Source organism: Cyprinodon tularosa, unplaced genomic scaffold (genome assembly GCF_016077235.1).
Source record: "Cyprinodon tularosa strain WSP-4 unplaced genomic scaffold, ASM1607723v1 ctg198, whole genome shotgun sequence".
Lineage (NCBI taxonomy): Eukaryota > Metazoa > Chordata > Actinopteri > Cyprinodontiformes > Cyprinodontidae > Cyprinodon > Cyprinodon tularosa.
In genome coordinates, this window is record NW_024038724.1 from 165,621 (window position 1) to 177,544 (window position 11,924).

Genomic DNA, 11,924 nt, shown 5'->3' on the forward strand with positions numbered 1-11,924 from the left:
ATACCACACAATGACTCTTAACATGAGAAAACTGACAGGTGAGCAAATATTAGCTAAAGTATAATAACAGATAGCATGGTCACGCTGTTTGTTAGGTAAATTGGCTTCTCTAAATTGTCCTTAGGTGTGAGTGTGTGTATGCATTGCTGTATGTTTCTGTGTTTCCCTGCAACAGACTGGTGACCTGTCTAGGGTGTACTCCACCTATTGGACATTAAATGCAGGAGATAGGCACCAGTGCCACCGTGACCCTGATGGAATAAGTGGAAGAAGATTAGACTTAGACAAGCTTTATAGTCATTTTTAAATACAGTGTATACACAAAAAAATTTTGATTCATACAGCTTTTCAATAGAGAAATGAACATTTCCATTTATAAAGTGCAGCTGTGATTAGAATGTAAACAATTTAGGAGAAAAGGAAATCCAGTTTTGAAAAATCATGGTGCAAAAGGGCATTAATATGGAAAGATTCGGTGCAGTGTAAATAAATAAGTATGGTGCAAAATGCAGTAGAGCATCGAGTTGTGTTCAATTTAAAGGGATTGTGGAAAAAAAAAATCAGCTGGATGGATGGAGGCATAGCTATGAAAAACATACAGTATCAGATGAGTGTTGTTGACTTTTTTTTAAAATATCCCTTTAGAAAATATATTAAAAACAAACTTCAGTTGCTCCTGTCACTGGATGAAAGGAAACACAGTATCCTAACATCACATTTTGCGCCTTCTTATCTCTGACTCCCCTCTCCCTTTTGCTTGAAGTAGAATCACTGGACTGATTCATTCCTCCCAGTGAGCTGAAATAAAAAAAAATGTTGCCTTAAATTTTGGTAGTCCTCACAAAAATCCAAATCCTGATGGTAACAGGAGAGCTTTCTACCTTCTCCTCACATCTTGGTATGATTGATTCTATATTGCATCTTTATAGTTTTCATAGATCAAATTTCTACTGTCTCAAAAAGAGTTTAAAATCTTAGCTGCTGTGGTATTCAAATACCATGCCTTTTAAAATTCAAAGATTCCCAGACATTTAGTTTTTCAGCCGTTTCTCTTCTGTAGTGGCGTGAAGTGAAACTAGGTCAGCTGCTCCACTGATGCTGTTCTAAGCATGCTGTACTTTGCTAATCTTATTTTAAATTATTTATTTCAAGTTCCTTTTATCATTTTAAGTTTTTTTGTAGCCTTAACAAACAACAAAGAGAGAAAAAGCACATTTTCTCTCTTTGTAGTTTATTAAGGTTACAACAAAGAGAGAAAATTTGCTTTTTATCATTTTAAATTGCAAATTTTCTCACTTTGTTGTATCCTTAATAAGACTTTTATGATCTTATTGACACTTTGAAGTTTGCAGTTATGTTATCTAATAATATTTAGATTCAAAGACTTTGCCAAAACACATACCGTTAGCAGTTTTTAACGGCTTATTGCACAGATTATGCTTAGTTTATGCAATCCATCACTTTAAAACAAAACATACATGATTATGTAATCTGCTCAGGGAAGACCTGCAGTTGGCTACTGAACAAACCACTGTGAGCTTCCTAATTAAACAGAGAAACCTTGATAAAAAGTAATGGTTGGCCCTCCTTTAGTCTTTTTACTTGAAGCGATACTGAACAGTTATTTTACCTTTTATGAAAGGTCATTTTCTGCAGTTTGCTTTAAATTATAAATTTTTATAATTCCAAGCAAAATCATCCACACTGAATAAGAATTCTGGGGAATTGAGATTATTGGGCTAATAGCATTTAACAATTACAATTGGGATTAGCAATTGTTTACTGAATTTACTCACAGTGTTTAGATGTTCAAACTTGTTTTGGACTGGAGTTTATCTAATCACTAATAAATGTTAATAATTTAATTTATAACTGCACTTGGCAACTACAAAAAGCACAATAAATGCCACTTTATTATAAAGCCATTAATCCAGAAGGGATGATTGGAGTGCTAACTTAACAGATCACTCTCATTAGAATAAGCACAGACTCATATCTACGTTTGCTGAAATGTATTAAATATAATAGTTTCTTAGGAGCAGCTACTGTCTTGTCCAAAAACTATTTACCTAACTTAAACACTCAGAATACAAACAAAGAAAAAAAATGTACATTGTGTGAGTTGAATCAACTAAAGTACTGTGTTCCTGTTATTTCCTGTTTCTTTATTATTCCTGTTACGCCTGTCACCTTTTCTTAGTATTTGTTTTCATGCTGTGTTGATTTTGGCTCCTTTCTAGTTTCTATGGTTCCTAGATTTATGTGTAATTTTTATTATTCCCTTTCCCTTAGGCCTCTCAAAATCCCTCTTCCTTACAACTGACCTTCACGCTTTTAACTCACCCGTGAAGCACTCCAGTAATCACTTTTCCACAGTATTAGGGCACCTAATTTTATGTAATTACCGCTGGTTCTGAGCACGATTTCATTTCTACGTCAGATCCTTCTTTTTTTGTCTGCTATTCATTATATGTCATTACTGTAATTACTCTGCCTCCTGTCTACATTCAGGTCCTCCTAGCAGCGCCAAATGACATGTGCCAGTATTGCTAAATGTGAACAAACATGAGACAAGCTATCATCCAGCTGATGTTGATAGATGGCTAAACTTCTACATTCTGCTCAATGGCCTTTATTCTACCCCATAGGGCAGCTGTGGCTGGTCAAGGAGGAGTAACCGACTTGCAGTTGAGAGGTTGCACATTTGTTTCCAGCTTTCTGCTTTTCTGCCAAACGTGATGTTTGTGTGCAAGGGAAAATGGCAAGTAGTGGGAAATCCGTTTGAGTGTTCAGTGAAACTGAAGCAATATTTAGAGGAATTTTCTGTTTGCTCTTAATCAGAATGCCTAAAAGTTAACATGTTAGCTCTTGTAATTTATGCAATAAAAAAGGGTTGAGAAAATAAATATTGCTTTGGGAATGGAAGCATTGTAGATTACTTTTCTTTATTATATATGTAGATCACAGCCTAGGCAATAGAAGATTAATCTTTGTGTGTAAAGCTAATTGCTCATCAATGCTAACATGTTCTGTGCATATATTCCTCTGTGTAAAATATCTCAGCGCAGTCCTGATGAGTGGTATTCATGAAACCACTTTTAAATCAGAGCCCATGGATGCTCCTTAATATAGCTCCAACCCCACAGCCATTCTATACTGAGTAAGTGTATGTGTGACATTCAGGGCGAGTTTATTCACCCACCAAGCCTTATCCTAGTAGACAGCTGGAACACAGCAGAGTACACACAGACGCAGAGAAAAAGTGTGCCATCAGACACAGTGTCAACACAGACCCTGTACTGTCTCACAAGCACACACACACAAACACACACACACACAAAACAACACGATAAACAAGCAGGGATTTTTTACATGCTCTAATTAACAACAGGAGAAAGTACACGCCAATAAAAAGCAGGAACTACCTGTTGCACAGAAAAAAAGAAAGTGATGAATAAGGATAATATATATTCTACATAGTGTAAATATTGCATATTAAGTATAAATCTATTAAACCTAAATCTATTTTAACACATAGCTTTGTTAATATTACTTATGAAGTTTGAAAGTACTCTTTAAGTAACAATGCTTAACCTGGTAAGCCAGATTAATAATGTTTATGTGATAATACTCCTGTTGAGTCTGTTCAGGGAAAGAATGGACACTTAGCAGAACATTTTAGACCGACTTGGTAAAGTGACACCTGGTGCCCAATCCAGCAAAGTTTGGTTATATTAATTCATGGTATCAAATGAAATATCAGCAGGCGCTATAAGAAACATGTGAAAGCCTCTTTCTGGTCCTTTTCCAAAGATGAGATTGTGGATTCTGAGAAAACAGATGTGCTACCAGCAGCTATGTGTCCATCCTCCAGTGCTGCCAGCTTTATTTAGTTATGGCGGTAAACTTGGTTTAAACTGGAGGGCTACAACATGGATTTTCATGTGTTTGGGAACCCACAAATTCCCTAACAGATCAATTTGCAGGGAATGTTAGATGATACTGACTTGGAGTCATAATATTTGATCAGATTTCCCCTCAGTTAATAAAGGATATCAGCCATTTTGCTGCCTATGCTACAGGGTTGAGATTCAGAATAAAAAAACATTAGGGGCAAATGCACCACGGAGCTGATCAAGTTTTATGAAAACAAATAAAGAACAGTCAAAGATCTCTAGGTCAAAGAAGATGTATTGTTTACTTTTCCCGTGATGTCCAAAATGCGGACCAGAGAATAAAAAAAATGATAAATAAACATGATTTTCTTGAAACCATCCTACCAGTTAGTTGAAAGCAGTCATCTGTGCTCCATAAGGTAATGTGCATGAGTGCAAATAAAAAGAAATTCCTATATTCTACCAAGCATTGTGGAACCAGATTATCTTAGAGGGATCTTAGTGGTCTATTATTCATAAAGTGACCTAACTGCAGTGACAGGTGCATTGTTAGCATGTCAAACATATACAGTAGGTGACGCCTAAAATCCAGAGTCAAGGAAAATGACACATGTATTCAGGGGGTTTTAACATTGTAAAGTTTGCATGAAAAAAAGAATTTGAGATAACAGTGATATACTAAGTATACATGTAATAAAAAACATGTTTCTTTTCCATTTCTTTGAATATTTCAAATTCCTTCCAAGGCGCAACAATTCTAATATGTTAATTGGTCTCTCTAAAAAACAATTAGGAGGGTGAATGCGATCAGTTGTGTGTCTCTGTGTTGCCCTGTGACGTTGATATGTCCAGGATGTTCCCCCAATCTCACCATAATTCTTCTACCGGCTCCAAACCTGCAGTAAGTGGGATAGGATCATGGTTTCTCCATCCCAGGCCATGAGGGTCAGTGCCCTGCATCTTTTAGATGTGTCATTGCTTCAACACTGCTGAGACAATTAATCAGGTCATTACCAGAACTCTGGAGAACTTGATGCACACCGAGAAGGTAACACAGCCATTTGATTCAGGTGTGGAGCACAGAGGGATTTCTGTTATTCACTACATACTTTTAAAGGTTTTGAAAACAAAGGGCCTCACTGAGCCAATAAGACTTGATTAGGTGGGAAACTAATGAATAGGTGAACATAGAACCACAGGGGCATGTATTGCAGGCAACTATTAGGTAGCTTTAGTATATGTAATGAAACATTTCAGCATATACATTCAAAGTGTGATATCCTGTTGTTATGCAGCAAATCTCAAAGACCCCATTTAAAGGAGTAGTCTGGTCAGCAAGGAATGATCAATGGATCATTATCATTATCTATACCAGCTGTGGGTAGCACGGCTGCCTTGCAGTAAGAAGGTTCTGGGTTAGATTCCCAGCCTGGGGTCTTTCTGCATGGAGTTTGCATGTTCTCCCTGAGCATGTGTGGGTTCTCCCTGGCTACTCTGGCTTCTTTTCACAGTCCAAAAACATGACTTTTAGGATAATTGGCTCCTCTAAATTCTCCTTAGGTGTGAGTGTGTGAGCATGGTTGTTGCTCACACTCTGTGTTGCCCTGCGATGGACTGGCGACCTGTCCAAGGTGTACCTCGTCGCTCGCCTGTAGACAGCTGGATATAGGAACCGGCACCCCTCGCGACCCCAGTAGGGATAAGCGTGTTGGAAATTGGATGGATGGATCATTATCTATACCTAAAACTAATACGCTTGTGGTGATATAATGAATCTATCGTTCATCAATAAAAACAATCATTTTTGTCGCTATCACTGAGTCCGGGAGTGGCCATTTTTGCCCAAATTTGGCAACACCTCACAACTGACATCTCCTAACGTCACGGTGCGTTAAGCCTAGCACCATTCTCGTCCTTTACAAGCAAAATCAATGGGAACTACTAGACACATCTGCAATGAACAAAAATGATCTAAGATTTCGAGAGGACTTCACCGTTGAAATTCGCAAGAGCTATAGTTAAACTGACATGCCCACGTGCATTGCAGTTAGATTTGTAATACATCAGGTAAAAGTGGGGAAAAAAAATTAGTTATTTCACCTTTCCCATATATGATCCACCACGGATGGGTTCGACGTTGGATTGCTGTCTTGAAGAGGGAGACTTTGCCAGTGAACTTTTGGCCAGGTTATTTGTAGCCAACATTTTGAAGCGGAGTGTTTTCAAGATGATTTGGATAACAGTGCGTTGTGACAAATGCCAGATACAGCATTGGGACTTGCTCAACAGATACCACACTGTGACGTCTCAAACCGGTAGGTGGCAGTAGTTTTCTTTGTCAAACATAGATCTCTCCAGTAAAGCATATTCAAATGAAAATTACTCTTAATTAAAAACACTATTATTTAACAGTATGTAATATTTTTTTATTTAAAGTGCTTTCAGAAGCTTGAATTCTGGATATTACCTGACTTTTCCTTTAATCATGTGTATAATCAATATTTGACATCTGAATCTTCCAGATTTTTTCTTCAAGCTGCCAGACAGTAAATGTATCACCAAGATAAATCCAATTTATAGGCTACAGAAAAGACCACAAAAACACAGGAGGGGGATTGGGTTTCAAAAGCTTAGGATGCTTTATTCTAACTGACACTATGCCTTGTAATTAATGACCTTTATTATACACAGTCTCCATTCAATAAGAAATTGCTTTCATTAGCCTCCAGAAAATCAACCCATTCCGGCAGGATTGCCCTTTCTCATGTCACTTATTCAATTAAGAGAGAGTGGTCTGCCTCAGTGATCTGCCACTGGTTTAACTAAAGTGACTGTTTTTTGATTAACAATTGTCATTTGCTCCAATAATAATAATACGGATTCTTTAAACTGAGAAAAAATATATCAAAATTGCACCATCTGTCTCTTACCCATAGATACAGAGACTGTAAAACATGCTGTCACTAATTCCACCTTTTTCCGTCGTGTTTTTATTTAGGGAGTAAGAACACCTGCCTGCAGTTTAATTAATCTTCTTGTAATTTAATAAATCAGTGGCAGTTAACTAAATAAAATGGATAGATACAACATGACTAGCTTCTTTAAAACATTAACTAATATTGTAGCATATCAACTTTTTTATATCAGTTTATCAGACTTTGAGCAGTTTTTGTTTTATGAGTGAAATTGTCACGTTCTGCCCTGATAGCAGACCTTAATTATTCATTTCAGTCACCTGCCTAACTCTGCTTGGTGTCGAATTATCACTAATCTCATCCACCTGCTCATTCTGCTTTATATTCGGCTCAGCCCAGCTATCGGGGCCAGATCAGTGTTGGTTAGTTTGTTTCGTTAGTCTTGAGTTATTCCTAGGTTAATGTTCTTGTCCCCGGAGGCCTGTGGGTCAAAATGGTTTTAGTGTTTGTCTTGTCTCTTGATCATGTCCTGGCTCCTAGGTGAGACCAATTGAAAGTTCTGCAGTTTTACTGGTACCATGTCTTGTCTCTGTCCCCCCAACCACTGAACATGCCTGTGCATCTGTGCATTTCGATCTGAGCTCGTTGCTTGACGCATGGAACTTTGAACCTGCAATTACGCTTTGTGAATTCATGGAACCCTGGATTTGTCTGATCCTGTGCGAATTGGAACCCCTGACCGGGCTGCAGACTCCTGGATTACAGTACTGTTCCTGTCTGATCTGTTTTCTCTGAGCCAGTTTTAATTCATGCCTGCTCACTGGACACTTTGGGCTCGTCAGTCCAGTGGCTGGATCCTGCATTCCTTGGAGAGGATGCACTTAACTGTTTAACTAGAGTGTCAATGATTGGGTTGTGAATAGAGGTATAAAAGGGGCACATTACGTGAATTTAAAATGAAAAGTAACTGCCCTTTAAATATTGTGACTTATAAAGGCAAAGTGAAAATTTGTAGCTTAAGGGGTAACTTGTATTTTAACCTGAAGACAAGGAAACAATTAGGGACTTCACTGACATGAATCAATAAAAATATTTTGGGACCTCAGACTCCAGTAGCAGAAATAGAGCTGAACATTGCTGATGATGATACTATTGGCAGAATTGTGAGTTTTATGAGGCTATCATCACATAGCAAGGAGAAGAGATACACACTTGAAGCAAATGTTTACATTCTGGACAGGGAAGATAGAAGGGTGGAGAAAGGATGGGATATTTTAATTTTTAAACCAGTCTCTTTAGAATGAAGAGCTAAATGTCATCAAAGTCCTGAAAAAAAAAACTTTTCTTTTTTCATCTCACTGAGAGAATAACAGTGGCAATGAAAGTTGGAGAACTTACACTTTATAATGCGCTATTTAAGACTGTTATTTCTCTTTATTTAAAAATACTTCAGTTTTGTTGATGTATCTTATCAGTTTTTTAAGAGGAGATACTTTGGTCTGTGCATATGGTTGCACCCTGTTAAATACAAATGGATAAAAGCTATTGTCTGTATATTAACAAATAAAACATGTATGCAAATCGCATGATATATTATTGTAAAAAAAATAAATAAATCAACCTTCCTTAGTTTTCTCAATGTCTTTAAAATATAATGAGAAAATTTTTGACGAAAATCAGCACAAGGCACAATTTTATTTGGAGCAGTGGCGACATCTTGTGGATTTGGTCATGAACATACAATTTATCCTCCATATGTCTTGTGATCAGTACGGAGGTTGAAATATGACCCAATGCTGTTGTTTCAAGTTATTTTTTTTATGTGGGAACGGAGGTGCTCATTAAAAATGGTGTAATTTGGGTTTCTGGGGACTTTGCAGGTTTAACCAGAGGTAGATAGAGTGGCTGAGTTTATTGAAGTAAGAGCTGCAAAACCTCCACATGTTGCTTTCTCAAGTAAAAGTAAAATGTCACTATCCTAGAAATAAGATGAATACAGTGGGATTTAAAAAAAGACTACTGTATCCAAGTTCAAGTAACTGATGTAAACTAGTGACTTAATATGTAAAAAAAAAATAAAAAATAGAAAGACAAACTATAAAGTTCTTATAAAGACTGAAATAAAAATGTAATACAAACTGGGATCAAATTAGTTTTGAGTTATTTCTATTAGTAGAAAGAAATTAAAGGACACATATTGTTTTCTCTCTCTCCTCAAAGGCACAGAAATATTTATCTTTAGAATATTTCTCATAATTTCACCACTTCCCTCTTTTCCTTCCAGTTGGTTAAAATATTCACCTATAAAGGCCTTGCCAGCACTTATTCAAAACCTTAATGAAAATGAGATGCAAAATCTTTTATTGGCATTATGGTAATTAAAGTTGCCAAGGAAAAACATATCTAAATGTAAACCTGGCAGGTGCCACACCTACCAAACACTTTGTTAGTTAAAATAAAGATATGTAAAAGGTTAAAGGTTTTATTTAAACTCTGGATAAACAAACTCTAAACTTTTATGGTCATACCAGTTTTGATCTTGTCACACCCATTAAAATTTACCCTCATATCAACTGTTAATACAAATTAAACATAATCTACAAGACTACCTACGAATGACCTAAAAATCCAGAATATATTTTTTATAAAATGTAAACTAAAATGTAAAGATTATAAACTGGAATAGGGAAAACATTTTTCTAAATAATAACACAAGGTAATATTTACCTCATATTTGACTTACTAGAAATAGAGGAACTGCTAGAGAAAGATCTGTATGTTTTCTCTTTAGGGTAACTGTATATTAAAAATTTGGTGTTAAATTAATGAATTATTTATTTTAGATACAGTAAAGGTATTACTTTAGTGAGTTCACAGACAGATGTCACAAAGTATTTCACAAAATTACAGTACAAAATAAAAATATATTTACATTTACAGTTACAACAGACACACAGACTTTAGAAGAAATCAATGAAAGTTTTGGATTACCAAAAGGAATAGATAAATAAATTACAACAAGACCATTGTGTATTGTACACTAACTTCCACTCAATACAGCTGGCCCATCAAAAACAAAACTTTTTGTTTTTAGAAAAGCTTAATCTTCACTTAGGGAAAGAGTAGCCATAACTTTTACCTAAGTAAGAGCAGTGATACTGTATACTGTAAATATAATGTAAGCAAAAGTAAAAAGTATAATTCAGTAAAACTATCCTAGTATTTTATAGAAACTTGCCTTTTTTTAAAGTGCACTGCAGCTAGTTTAAAGCCACCTCTGAGTTTAACATTCTATTTATCACTTTTTAAAATGCTAAATATAAAAATAAAAATAAGAAAAGTTAGTTTAAATAACAAAATACTGATACTTGGCATATGTTAGCAATGATTGAACAAGAAACCACAGCATTTAGTGAAGCTTTACGCCCCTTGTTCTTTAAATAGGCTTCTCTGTGTCCCTGTGACCTGATTTCATAGAGATGAGCCATGCAATCTGAGCCATTAACCATATCCATGTCAGATGTGGACCACCCCTCTTTCTCTGTGAATTCAGTGACCAGCAGAGGGCAGCATTTCAGGGCTTCAGCCTGGAATGTTCCATGCTCCAACTTCCTCAGGGGTTGCCTCTCCTCTCTGACAGACAATGACGCAGCTATCTCTGCTTTTGGCTTGGAAACTGCCTGTATATATAGAACCTTGTTTAAAATTAGAGCCCTGCACATGGGGAATATATTTAGCTGACAGTTCAAATAGATACCCGCTGAGTCACACCGGCTGGACATAGCAACTATAAAGTGTATCTGAGAGGGATGTTAAAAAAAAGGCATTCAGCTTCTGTTCAAGTATGATGAGGATTTATGGCCTACTTTATGCCACATAATTCCACAATGATATTCAGTAGAGAGCTGTGAAAGGGAATTTCTCAGCATACTTTCAGTGCCACACCTTGCTCTAATTACATGCTTGCAACCGCAAACACTTTGTAGGTACATAACAGCCTTCAAATTAGAAGAATTTTGTAAATTGATGAGAGTTAAAAAAAAAAAAAATCAGAACTGCAGGACGGAATAATTATAATAAAAAAGCAGTGCTTATAAATATGAATGAAACTAAACTTCTTGAAACTGCAGCTTTTTGATGCCACACAGGTTTACCTAATGCTTAATACAGATGTAAAGGATTTGATCTGATTTCTGACATTTTTTAAACAAACCTTACTATCATTAATCGACACCCATTTAAAAGATCATTAATCAGACAGTAACCTTTAGCCTGTAAATCCAGACAATTCATGTTGAGATGATAGAGAGTTTAATCAGGCTGTAAGTCAGCACAGCCAAGACATTTCTCAGAATAATAAAATCCATGAAAAAGCCAGATGTTGAAAAAATCTGAAATAAAGGTGAAGTGTCCTTGGGCAAGACACTTCACCTGCATTGTTTACTGATGGTGGTCAGAGGGCCCGGTGGCGCCAGTGTACGGCAGCCCCGCTTCTGTCAGTGAGCCCCAGGGCAGCTGTGGCTACAATGTAGCTTGCCACCATCAGTGTGTGAGTGGGTGAATGAATGTAGTGTAAAGCGCTTTGGTCAAGTCTCCTAACTTGAATAAAGGCGCTATATAAGTACATGCCATTTACCATTCTTTTCAAGGAAAAAAAGTCAAGATTTTGCAAAGTCATTTAATGCTGCAATGTTCTCTGTTATCTTCAAACATACATGTTATACATTTACATAGGAGAATGGCTCAAGGAAAAATTTCAGAAATCTATTAAGCATATTGAACAGTCCAAAAGAAGGTAATATGCTCACAGATGTTTTCACGACGCCATACAACAATTTACCTGTCAAACACTCTGTACTGTGATGCACATTAATTTGAGAGTCAGCCAGTAAGTATGTTAAGCTCGCCTGCAGCAAAATTCCAGAGCTATCATGTTACATGTGCCAAACTAGGTGTGGCCTCTCTCCGATCGGCGTAATGCATAGACCTGCTAATCTGTGCCGCTTTTATTCAGCTGAACCCGATTGAGGCAAAACAGAACAATAATAAACAGAATAGGTAATGAGGTGCAAAGAGGGACACAGTAAGCAGTTTGCCTCTTAGCTCACACTAC